We start from the raw sequence: 12,225 nt of genomic DNA, 5'->3' as shown, positions 1-12,225 counted from the left end.
TCCACAGTCCATGTGTAATCTAAAACAAAGTAGTGGAGAGTTTAAAATGTCTCCAGTATGGACATGGGGTGAGTAGCACACTATCTGAGTTTCCATTAATTAGGTATCTATGAGACAGACCAAAACAAAATGAATGAGGGACAGATGTAGTTAGTGACATAAATTTAACATAATCTACAGGTATACCTCCAGGGTTGTGGCCAGGTTTGTTACAGATGTAGTAAAAAAATTAATTTGTGGAAAAGAGGACTTTCCCCATCATGGGGGCATGGGATTTCATGCTCTGCCTACTAGTAAGTAGAATATTGTTTTGCCAGTGTTCAAGGTTATTCTCTCAAAGGTTAAATTTCACTTGCAGCCTAAATAGTCCTTTGAACAGAATATTATATAACCTCTCAGGAGAGGGGCTGAGACAATGAGACTATATATATATATTTATATATATTCTTCCTGCTTTATGATAAATAGTTTCTCCTTACAATTTTGAGAAAAAATGGGGCCCATTTGTAAACAGTGTTACAAACTGAGCAGACTTACAGACTTCCCTCTGTGCTCCAAGATGAAAAGTTCTGTCTGGAAATCAGAAGAGTACTTTCATCTGACATGTGCTTCATAACTGCTTTGGGCTTGTATGGCAATGAAAGACCATGAAGAATATTAAAGATATGTAGGTTATTCAAACCCATACCTATCTTTGGGAGAGGGCTTGTGGGAGATTGTGTGTGTGTGTGTGTGTGTGTGTGTGTGTGAGATAGAGAGAGAGAGAGAGAGAGAGAGAGAGAGAGAGAGAGAAGGAGAGAGAGGGAGAGGGGGAGAGATTTGTGGAAGTAAAAACCAAAAATATACAGATTGTCACGTGGTCAATTCCTCTTTAGTGATAGTCCACTAAGGGTGTTAATTTTAAAGCCTCACTTTCCAAAAATGATTTTTTTTTAGAAAAATGGTTTTCAGTTGGTGCATTGTATGTATTGGAAAGAACTTCAAAAATCATCATGCAATACACCTTGGCACTCCTGAATAAAACCTATAGAAAGATATTCTACAAAAACTTTGATGGCATTGATTCACTTGGCAAATGGAAGTGAAAGGGAATCACTCTGGAAAAGCATAGATCCATAAGGTCCTCTTTTACAAAAGAATATTAGGGAATTTTCCTGTTCAATATGATATGTTTTTAAGTACAGAGAACAAAGATGGAGACGAAGTATAGCTGATCTTTCACAGTGAATCAAATGATTCCTTCTGATGGATATGAGACTCACAACCATCGATCTCTGTCCCTTCAATTTAAAATTTGGTGCTCCCAGTTGTAGCAGATAGCAGTGCAACTACACCCCTTTAAAAATGCTTCAAGTCTCTCCTTCTTTGCATCACTGTTGCTCACTTAACATAGCCTGGGCATAGTGGTTTCTGATAGGTTCATGTCAATACTTGTCTATCAGGACGAACTACTGCATGCATAAATTAAGTCCAAACTAAGGATAGAAGAGATTTAAGCAAGCTTCATTCCAATGTTCAGAAGGATATGGGAGTAATAAACTTGGTTAATTCAACCCACCCCTCTTTAAAGCTGAAAAGACCGCATGCTTTTCTATATGTATGAGCAGTGAGAACAGCTGTCCTATGCCAGCACATACAATGGCTAGAAACTGACAACAGTGCCACCTAAAAGGGTCTTCTACCTTCCAGAGGTGGAGTTTGTGTCAAAGCCTTAGCTATTTTTTTAAGTGTTTGCTTACCTATTATAAATGTCCTTATAACTCTTATGCCTACACATATGCATCACGCCATTTCTGACACATTCATTTTTCAGACTTATGGATATTTTAAATGTAGCTTTTTAAAAATAACATCGAATGCTTTCAAAGATTGATTATTCAGCAGTATTTCTTCCTTCCCTCTGTGGTTTTAGCCTACCCTGTGGAGTGTGTTGATGAAAAGTCTTGTAATATAGTGAGCCTTCCCTGAAATTTATTGTCCTTTTTAGATGACACATATAAATATCCTAAATGAAATGTTGGCACTACCATCAAAGTACTAAAATATGTCATCATTCCTATCTAGCAATTTCATATTTTATGTGTGTTTGATATTAACGTGAATGTTATATTCATGCTTAATAAATATATTGTACCCAGAAAGGTAAATGTCAATAGGCTTCTTGAGCCCTTTCATTAAATGGTTGTGTTGCATGAAAATACATCATAAACATAAAAGGCCTTGTAAATCTTGTTCATCAACATTACATAGCTCCATATATTTAAATGATTTATATTTGCATAAATGTGTATTTCCATAGAGAATGAGCTAAAGTTCTAACACAAATTCTTCAAAAATATCTGAAAAGAGGAATAATTTTATGTTAGTGGTTTTGCAACTTTGGTTGCTTCTGATAGTTCACGGTGTAACTTTTTCACTTGCCTTCTTGTTCTGTAAGATTCCATCCAGCAATGGAGAGATCCAACTGGGACCATGTTGGTGATATGATCTGGAGGTTTTGCTACAAATTCTCCTTATCGGAGGATTATGGACAGAGGCAGGGAAGGAGAGCTGGCTGAGGACTGCTATCTCCACAACCAGCATGGTCTACCTAATTATCTGGAGAATTAAAACAGACTCTGATTGAAGTCCTCAGGGCTACATTGAGGCCAGCTGCTTAGTTAACCTGGAAGATCCAACTAGCCAGACTGTAGGTAGGCATCCACTAATTCAGGGGCTGTCATTTTGGCAGCCCTTAGCTCCTTCTGTACTGTTGAACTCAAGAACATATGGAGAAAAAGAAACAAGATGATCTTCTTAGAATGGATATTCCAAAAGACCCTTTACCTCTGGAGTCCCTGGAAGGAGGTAGCCAAGAAGATTTCCAGCCAAGGCTTCCAAGCCCACGGGCATGCTTTTAGAGACCAAAAGATTCTGTGACCTTGTGTAAATCACATTGATAATGGACGTTTTCTCCAAGTTCCTACATTTCTTTCCCTCTGGGTTTCTAACTCCCACTGACTTTAATTGGGCTTCTCCTTGGGCTTGGAGAATCACCCCAGGAGAAAATGCCCCCTAGTTGCAATGGCTGATAGATAAAACTTCAAAGTTTCTCTGGTTACTATCCATTCAATGGCATGAAACAAAATATAGACACTCTTAATGACAGTATTACATCATTAAATTGAGAATGTTTTAATATTAGATATTCCTTTTTAAGTGGGAATCATTAACTTTTCTAAGCAGTGTGTGTGTCTGTGTGTGTGTGTGTGTGTGTGTGTGTCTGTGTGTGTGTCTGTGTGTATGTGTGCGTGTGTGTGTGTGTTGCATATTGATACCTTAAAACCCAATTATAAAAAAAAATTTCCTGGAAAGCCTAACTAGAGTTCTGCATTATGAAGCATAAAAGATAATGAAAACAGAAAAGAAGAAAGAAGGAATGAAATAAAAGCACAGCAGTTTCTTGTCCACCTCCGAACGTGTAGCCTGCAAACCCAGCCATTGTCATTGCATTCTCTGACAAGAAAGTTAGAGCTCCTCAGACTTCCTTATCCTTTCGGTTGCTGGGATTTTGCTGCCTAGTTAAGTTCATGTAACAAAAATACTTTATTGAATAAGAATCTAATTAAAATCTTTCTGATGTTTGCTCTCAAGAAGCTGCTATTTCAAGGCTTCCTTATCTCTGTTACATTATGAAAGCAGACTATTGCCAGTTCTTTTTACTACTTGCTATTTATATTACAAATACATCCCAGAGTCAAAAATATGGATCTTGCTCTCAAAAGACAAATCTGAATCTAGATCTGTCTTTTTATTACAATTGACATGTAGACTTAATTTTTATCATGTAAAATATTCTATATGGATAAAATTAAATGCATTAAAGAAAAAGGAAGATGTCACAGTATAAATGATTTTTTTGTTTTTGTTGCTGTTTTTCTCTTCTGTTAGATGTTATACGTCCTGAAGGCAGAAACCATGTTTTATAATAATGTCAAACATTTATATACTATCTGAAGGTTTGAAAAGCATTTCCATACACATTATCTCATTTACATCTTACTTTTTCTATGGATCAGATAATACAGATTGAAAAATTGGATCTAAAACAACTTAAGGGCTTTGTGAAGATTTACAGCTAGAAAAAAAAACAACCAGGACTTAACCATGTGTTTTGATATCAAAATCATATGAATTTTTTCAGAGCATGTATCATAATTTCAATAATAAAAATTTCAATTCTTTGACAACTGTCATTGTATAGCACTTAGGATTATCAAAAAACCCCTTCCTAGTACAATAGCACTAAGCTTTGTACATGGTAAGTGTGGAAACATGTTTGCTAGTGAAATAAATGACAATTTCAGAGCAGTGCATATTGGAATATTTTATAAAATGAGATGCTATTCTCTAAAGCCATTCAGTATTCCACATATAAGTATTTCTTTGTGCCTAAGTAAGGAACCAAGATTATTAGCCTTGGAGAATTCAGTTTTAATCTCATGACTAGCATTAGGGCATAACAAAAATGAAATATAATTAGCAGTCTGCATATGATAGGCTGTAATTTCTGAGCAGAAAACAGGATAAAAAGAATTCTAACTTGTGAAGTTAACTATATCATACAGTATAGAAAACTTCCATATACTCAGAACAATTAAACTAGAAATATAACACTCTCAATGCAAAAGCAAGCTCTTTTCACACAGGTATATGATTTGATCAAAGCAAAAATTATTTATGCTAGATTATATAGTACTTCATTGTGAATGTCTATGAAGATTTTAGGCAAATATGTGTCATAGTATTTCAGACTTGAAGGAAATAATTTCAACATATTAAGTCTCAATACAACAGACACTAGGATGGCAATATGTAAAGCAATGGAAGTGAAACTGATGTGAATCTGCAATCTGTATAAGGGGCAATATGGGAGTGCATAACCCACTTGAATCAAAATGTGAAATATGATATATCAAGAAATATGTAATGGAGGGGTAAGACAAGATAATACAAATGGAAGAAATGATTTACAGTAGAAGGGGTAGAGAGAAAAGGGGAGGGGAGGGGAGGGGAGGGGGGATAGTAGAAAATAGGACTGACAGCAGAATACATCAGACACTAGAAAGGCAATATGTCAATCAATGGAAGGGTAACTGATGTGATACAGCAATCTGTATACGGGGTAAAGTTGGGAGTTCATAACCCGCTTGAATCAAACTGTGAAATATGATGTATTAAGAACTGTGTAAGGTTTTGAACGACCAACAATAAAAAAATAAAATTAAAAAAATAAAAAAATAAAAAAAATTAAAAAAAAAAAAAAAAGTCTCAAAGTCCTTTTAGGGGCCCATCAATTCTTGTGAGATGATAAATAATGATCATGATGACTTTTTATAAAAAAGGGATTTGAAATACAATCCCTATTCTATGATATATGCACTGAGCATGTTACAAAATAATTCTTATACTTTAGTTACATAAAAATGTAACCCATCTCAACATGAACTAAAGTATAAGAATCCTTTTGGAAGAATTTAAAGTATATTAACCATGAGTAAAACAGAACAATAATTGCTATCTAGAAAATATTTGTATGGTGTATTTATTTTTAATTATGTGAATTCAAGGAATAGCCATAATAAAATAATTATCTTATTATATAATAGCTTTATATATCATTATTTCTAGTTATTTTCAGGGTAATTAATAGAAAAAATCTAATCTAGGTTTATTTCCTCATGCTTCCTTATCAAAAATCATCTCAACATGAACTTTAAAAAAGTATATACACACATATTTTTTAAGTAAGACATATTTAAAGTGTAGTTAACTTATATCTCAATTTTGAGAACTGAATGAAATATTTATAAGGACATAACCTACTAGGTTTGAGGTACAGGCTAGGACAGGAATTTCAGGATGTTACAGAGAAGGGAAAAGATTATGAAAAGTGGGTCAAATGACCATTATGCCTGGAGAACTGTTCATTTCAGGGACATCCCTATTTTCACTCTACTGGAAAATACAGTGACACACTAGAACTCAGTTCCATTTCTGAGGCCCAGATATCCCAGTCAGACTATACTAACAAATAAAATCTAGAAAGGTAAAAGCAATAAATAGACCTGTTCACTTTACCAAGGAAACTGCTAAGATAAATGGCAAAAAAAAATCAATTCCTAAGTCCCTGGAAAAGAATAAAGTACCAGAAAATGTCCATATTTAATCTCTATACAACTAAATCATGCCACCATAAAATATAACAAAGTAGCCATTAGCAAAGAATTTGCTTTTGCATCCAGTTGTGTTGCTTCAGCTAGATTAAATGTTCCTTATGGGCAGAATATTTTTGTCTTTCCCACAAAAATTGGGTTGTACACATCACAAAATTTTAATTCATAGTTTCATGATTGTTTTAGTTTTGTTTCCTTGTAAAGATTCATTACTATCAGAAGCCAGGTGCTTAAATAAGAATATTTTTATTTAGGCCAGGTTTCATGGTGCAGAACTATAATCTCAGCATTTTGGGAGGCTAACACAGAAGGGTTGAAAGTTGAGGTCAGTCTCAGCAATTCATGGAGATTTTGTCTCAAAATTTAAGTTACAAAAGGTCTGGAAATGTAGCTGAGAGGTAGAGAAACCCCAAATTCAATCCCTACAAAAAAGAAAAGAAAAGAAAGAATATTTTTACTTAAGATCAAGGTGTTCAAAAGTTGTTTGTAGACCTAATATTTATCCCCTCTTAAATCCTGCACTGGAAAAACCTATTGTTAATAATTCTTCCAAACCCTGCTACAGCACAGAGTTTGGTCCTGTCTAAATGTACAGGCTAAAATCAGATTGCATTTTAGCTAATTTGTAGCCACAGCTGTTAACAGTATCTGGCCTATGGCACACAGTTAATATTTATGGAATGGATTGACAGTTACTCTACTTCGTGTGTTGCTAGTCTCCTCCTCCCCACATGCAGTTTTTCTCTTCTTGCTCTCTGTAAATGTTTTATGTTTCCTATGTCTGCCTTTAAAGTCTCTCTCTGCCTACTGCAATGATCTGCATTCAGAGAACGTACATTGTTAAATGACTCAGGAAATTGGTTTAGTAAAACAGATATAAGTCCAGAAGTAGTTCTAGTCCTAAGAACAAAATGAGGAAATTGAACAGAACTGTGGCCCTAGGCCCTATTTCTCTAGAAGCCTGCCTGTCCTGGCCACATGGTAAATGGCATGCTAATACACAGTTATGTGTCCAAATGACAAGATCCCTTAACTTCCTTTGGCTCAAGGTACGAACCCTGGACACTTACAAGTTCTATTTTCCTTTTATTTAGCAAGAATTGGAAGCCCTCACATTTAGGAATGTGAGAACACAGATACCCCTCTCTAAGGATCTGGTCCAGGATGTTATTCTGTTATCTTTCGTGCAAACCTTTACCGCAAAATCTCTGTCCTTTAGAAGGGCAAAAATGTGGCCCTAGGAAATTGAACTGAAGTGTGCTGGAATTATTTTGTATTCCAGAGATTACACAATGACAATCTGTCCCAAGGTTTTTTCCACAAAACCATATGTGAACCATTTAACACAGCCCAATAAGTGAGGCTGTGTTTCAGAATGAGCCACGAGGACACCTCTGAAAAGTGCTCACCTCACAGAAACCTTTCTATGGCACTCGCAATCCTTGCTCTCTATGGCCCCTCATCCTCCTGCTTCCTTTCCCTCCTCACCAAGAGCTGCTTCTTTACTCTTGTCCCAGTGGCTCAGATTTTTCTTCACTTTGAGATGTAATCATACTCTCAGACTTCTTCATAAGAAACAGAGTCTACATTTGTGGATTGTGACTCATTTAAAAGTAGATCCTGTCTTCCAGTTTCATTTATGCTAATTTATTTTCTGTCCAGACTCTCATTTGTTTTGTGTGTTCACACCTCATCACCCTCTTTGTTGATTCTGAGTAAGGCAGCATGCAGTGAAGACTTTCTCACCCTCAGATTATCTGGATGGCCACATGGCTTCCATTTTATTGAGAAAAATAAGAACAAAATAAAGTGTAAAGATTACTTTCTAAATGAAGAAGCTATCTAAAGTAAACTGTCAGGTAATATACAGATTATCATGCCAGTGGGGAGTGAATGAAATGAAATAAATTGTGAAATAATTGTGTTTTTTCATCTCAACAAAGAGATTCAATATTGCTTTGGTAAAAATCATATTCCTTTAGAGAGAATTTTAAAAATGCATTTTCTGCTAACCAAAATATAAGCCTCACTTTAGTTTTTGAATCTATCCCCCCTTCCCGATTTTATTTACTCACATTTGTTTGAACTTATGGAAAGGCAATTGTAAATCTTCTTTTCTTTGTTAAACATTCAGATCCATTTCTCAGATATACAGCATTTTCAGTTAACCTAAATGATACAGAGTTCACTGAAATGATATTGGCTTGGGAGTATTTACTTTACCTGAATCATCCTAAAGTAATACCTACACCACTAGGTCTTCAACTTTTCTTCCAGGATCATGTAAGTTTTTCTATTCACAGCCTGACCCTTGTGAAGAGTTTTGTCCATATAAACTGACTATATCTGAATTCAGAGACCTACAATCATAATTTGCCTAAAGTTAAATGTCATATTAACCTGTAAGCCACAGAGTTGGCTTTCCCTAGATTGGCCCCAGGCTGCCTGGCTTCCCTGAGTGCCCTTGAACTCAGTTCTCTGTGGCTGGTAGGAAGGATGAGAATAGTACTCTGAAAGAATTAAATAACACATTAATGAGGTTTTTGCATAACAAATTATAAAGACAAGTAGATTCATAGATTGATTGACACAGAAAGAAAAGATCCAAAAGTCAGACTAATCCTTATCTCTGATTTAAATGTTGAGGAAATTGAGCCTAGAATTATTGGAAGACTTTTCTAAGAACACCTAATTAATTAAGATGGCTTATAAATTCTTACATTAATATCAGGTCTTCTGATAAAATTTGACTTTTGAGGAATTACAACACAGTGTATAGTGACTTTGTAAGAGATATTAATAAGATTATAGGAAGCATAGGAGCCATTTGTAAGAAATGCTATTCCAGTTAGAGTACATGGCTATGTTGTGTTTGGGGGCTGCTGCACTAGACTGTATATGCAGTGCTCTTGGAAGTCTAATTATTGAGGCCTGCTAATCTACATGGGTATTTGCTAATTTAAAAAACTTAGGGAGATATCAAATTTGAAATTTAAAATCAACCAAAAGCCATTAGTGTACTCCATTGACATAGAACTTGTAAGTAGCCCTGTTCCTCCTTCTTGAGGAAAAAAAAAACTTGATTATAACTGAGAATGTAAGTCTTATTTTGAGGCTCAGTCCCTACTTCTGCCAGAAATTAATTAGGTGTTGTTGGAAAACTCTCCTTTATTTTGAGGTTTACTCCCTAAGTCTGCCAGGAATTAATTAATTGAGTTGCAGTGTTCTCTTCATTTTTGTGTCATCTAAATTACTCTCAGCTGCTAACTGCTGGCCCCATAAGGTATGCCTTGTCTGTTTCTTTCAGGATTCTTCCTTTTCCTTCACCACTCTGTGGAATGTGTTTCTGCATTATATTTTCTCACTTGTCTTCTTACAGTCTACTTGCATGCCTGTAATTCCAGTGGCTTGGGAGGCCAAGGCAGGAAGATCATGAGTTCAAAGCCAGCCTCAGCAACAGTGAGGTGCTAAGCAATTCAGTGAGACCCTGTCTCTAAATAAAATACAAAATAGGGCTGGGGATGTGACTCAGGGGTCAAATATTCCTGAGTTCATTACCCAGTACATTCCCACGAAAAACATTCCTCTTCTGTCTTGCTTTTAAAAAACCTCCACTTTACAAACTCATTCATTCGAACTTACAATGATTATTATCTGTATTATTCAATTTTGGAATCATAGATACTTAATTGTGCCTTTATTATGTACAATGAAGATTTTCTCACACTCTTCAAGAAGAAAAAAAGTATTAAGGAGCAAAACAGTTATTTTAGGAAGAAAGAAAAATATTTTTACCACACTCCTTTTCTTTTCATTCAATTAAAACAAAACAAAAACAAAAAAAAACCTAACTGCCATTGCTAACATTCCTGCACTTAGGCATGCCTGTAAAACAAAGCAAAACTTTTGTATACATGTATATGCGGTAAAAAAAATATTCATCTCTATATGCATCCCAGATAGAGCGGTCTAATTGAACAGAATAGAATATAGAGCTGAGAGGTGGAGACAAAAAGAGGTCCTGCTCTAGCTATCCACATTCCCCAGAAATCAACAACCTTTTTAAAATAAAACAATGTAAGGACTCATCATTAAATCATAATATAGATACTCTGATATAAAAGAACTAATCAAAAGCTCTCCTCATGTAGTCCTGGAAGAAGGACTTGGAGAGCTATAACAATATTCTACAAATGGTCTTAGTTAGAGCAATTGAAGTAAATGGAAATTAACTGTCTCTATGGAGTTTATTGAACTGCACTCAAAGTTGGTGTTTGAAAGGCTCACCACTTCACAACTACTGACATCCAGCTCTAATTTGAATTCTTTCTGCTAGAGACAAGAAGGACCTCAATAAAAGTTAAGCAACTTATAAACTGCTTTGAACCTCTGCAGTGTTCTCATTTTGTTATCAGTTTTGCTCCTGTATGCTTTCTCTTAGCTATTAGTAGGCAAACTTTAGTGTGCAGAGGATAGATTCTTTGGTAATAGCAAAAAACCAAGAGGAACTGACCCTCTCTACTATCCTTCACCATGGAGTAAAATCCCCAGGGACAGTGAAACAGTGACAGTTTTATCATAAAATGATCTAGAAACAGATCTCACTGACTCTTCAGGACTTGGATGAAGGATCTCTCAGTGATTCAGACCGTGCCTGAAATGCCTTCAGTGGTTCATTCATTCTCCAAGAATCCCCGTATTTTCCTTGTCTTTCCTCTGGATGCTTGCTTTTGATGTCAGAAAGTCCACGGCCCTGAATCCTGTCTCTGGAACTAGCAAGTTGTGTGAACTGGAAAGTGCTTTTATGTATGCCAATTCATTCATCTACCAGGGAGGAACAATGATATTATTTGCCTCCTAGGTTTATTATGGCACCAAGAAGAAATGTTGCTCAGCATCATAAGCAAACTGAAATAGTTTATGAAAGTTATTCATAAAATAAACAATAATTAAACACCTACTGTGAGGGCAAGTGTTATGCAAAATACTGAAGTTATACCAGAACTCATCTTTCTGACCTGAAGTCTCTGAGTCCAGAGGGGTTTCTGAGAAGCCAGTGGATAAACACAGTCTACAGTTCAAGGGAAAATAATATGGAAATGTGGAAGAAGGGCAGTGTGGACTCTGCTCTGAGGAAGTTAACAAAAATTCAAGCCATGTATCTGTGCATATTCTCTCTACCTAAATTTAAATTGTGGCTTAAAAGCACTCAGAACATATCTAATTCTTTGTTTACTCTGTGGTGCTTCATGTATTGTTAGTGCTCAACAGATGTTTGTTATTAGCAATTATGATAATGTTCTCTTCCATTAAACTGTTTTATTACAGAGAAGGCAGGGTGTTTGAAATCTCTCACATGGTTCTTCAGCTAGTTTTAATTGCATGCTTTGCTTGCTTGATTGTTTTTTCCAAATCCTAGTGTGACTCCAATACAGGATATTTGATATTGTCAATGACAAAAAAAGTGTTTTTATAGAATGCTAAGCATTATTCATAGCCACAGTTAATGCAGCAAGTATTTGGAGAAAGATGGTATTCTCATTATGTTTGCAACTTCAAGAAGTGATAGACACATCTATCTGTTGCTGTCTCTTATGTTAAACAGTGCCATTTCCACAGAGATTGACTTAGATACTTCAATCATATTTTATAATTGACTCAGCAATACTAAATCCAGGAATATGTTCTGAAGAAATATTGGCCATTTGTGAGGTATGTAGGAGGTTGCTTATTGTAGAGATTATAATAGAAAAAAGGTTAGAAAACTCATAAATGTTCAACATGTTAGGTGACTGGGTTATTAAAATATTTATTATATGTATGGAATAATATGCAACAGTAAAAAAAAGAATAAGAACATATGATATGTATTGATACAATGTCTAGTGAAATGATAAGGCACACCTACATGTGTAATAAACTGTCATTAGTGAGAAAAGACATATAAGGACATAAATTCAGATATAAGTATGAATATAGATATATACATATAAACTCATATAATCTTATC

This window comes from Ictidomys tridecemlineatus, chromosome 14 (genome assembly GCF_052094955.1).
Source record: "Ictidomys tridecemlineatus isolate mIctTri1 chromosome 14, mIctTri1.hap1, whole genome shotgun sequence".
NCBI lineage: Eukaryota > Metazoa > Chordata > Mammalia > Rodentia > Sciuridae > Ictidomys > Ictidomys tridecemlineatus.
Note: the sequence above shows the minus strand (reverse complement) of the source record.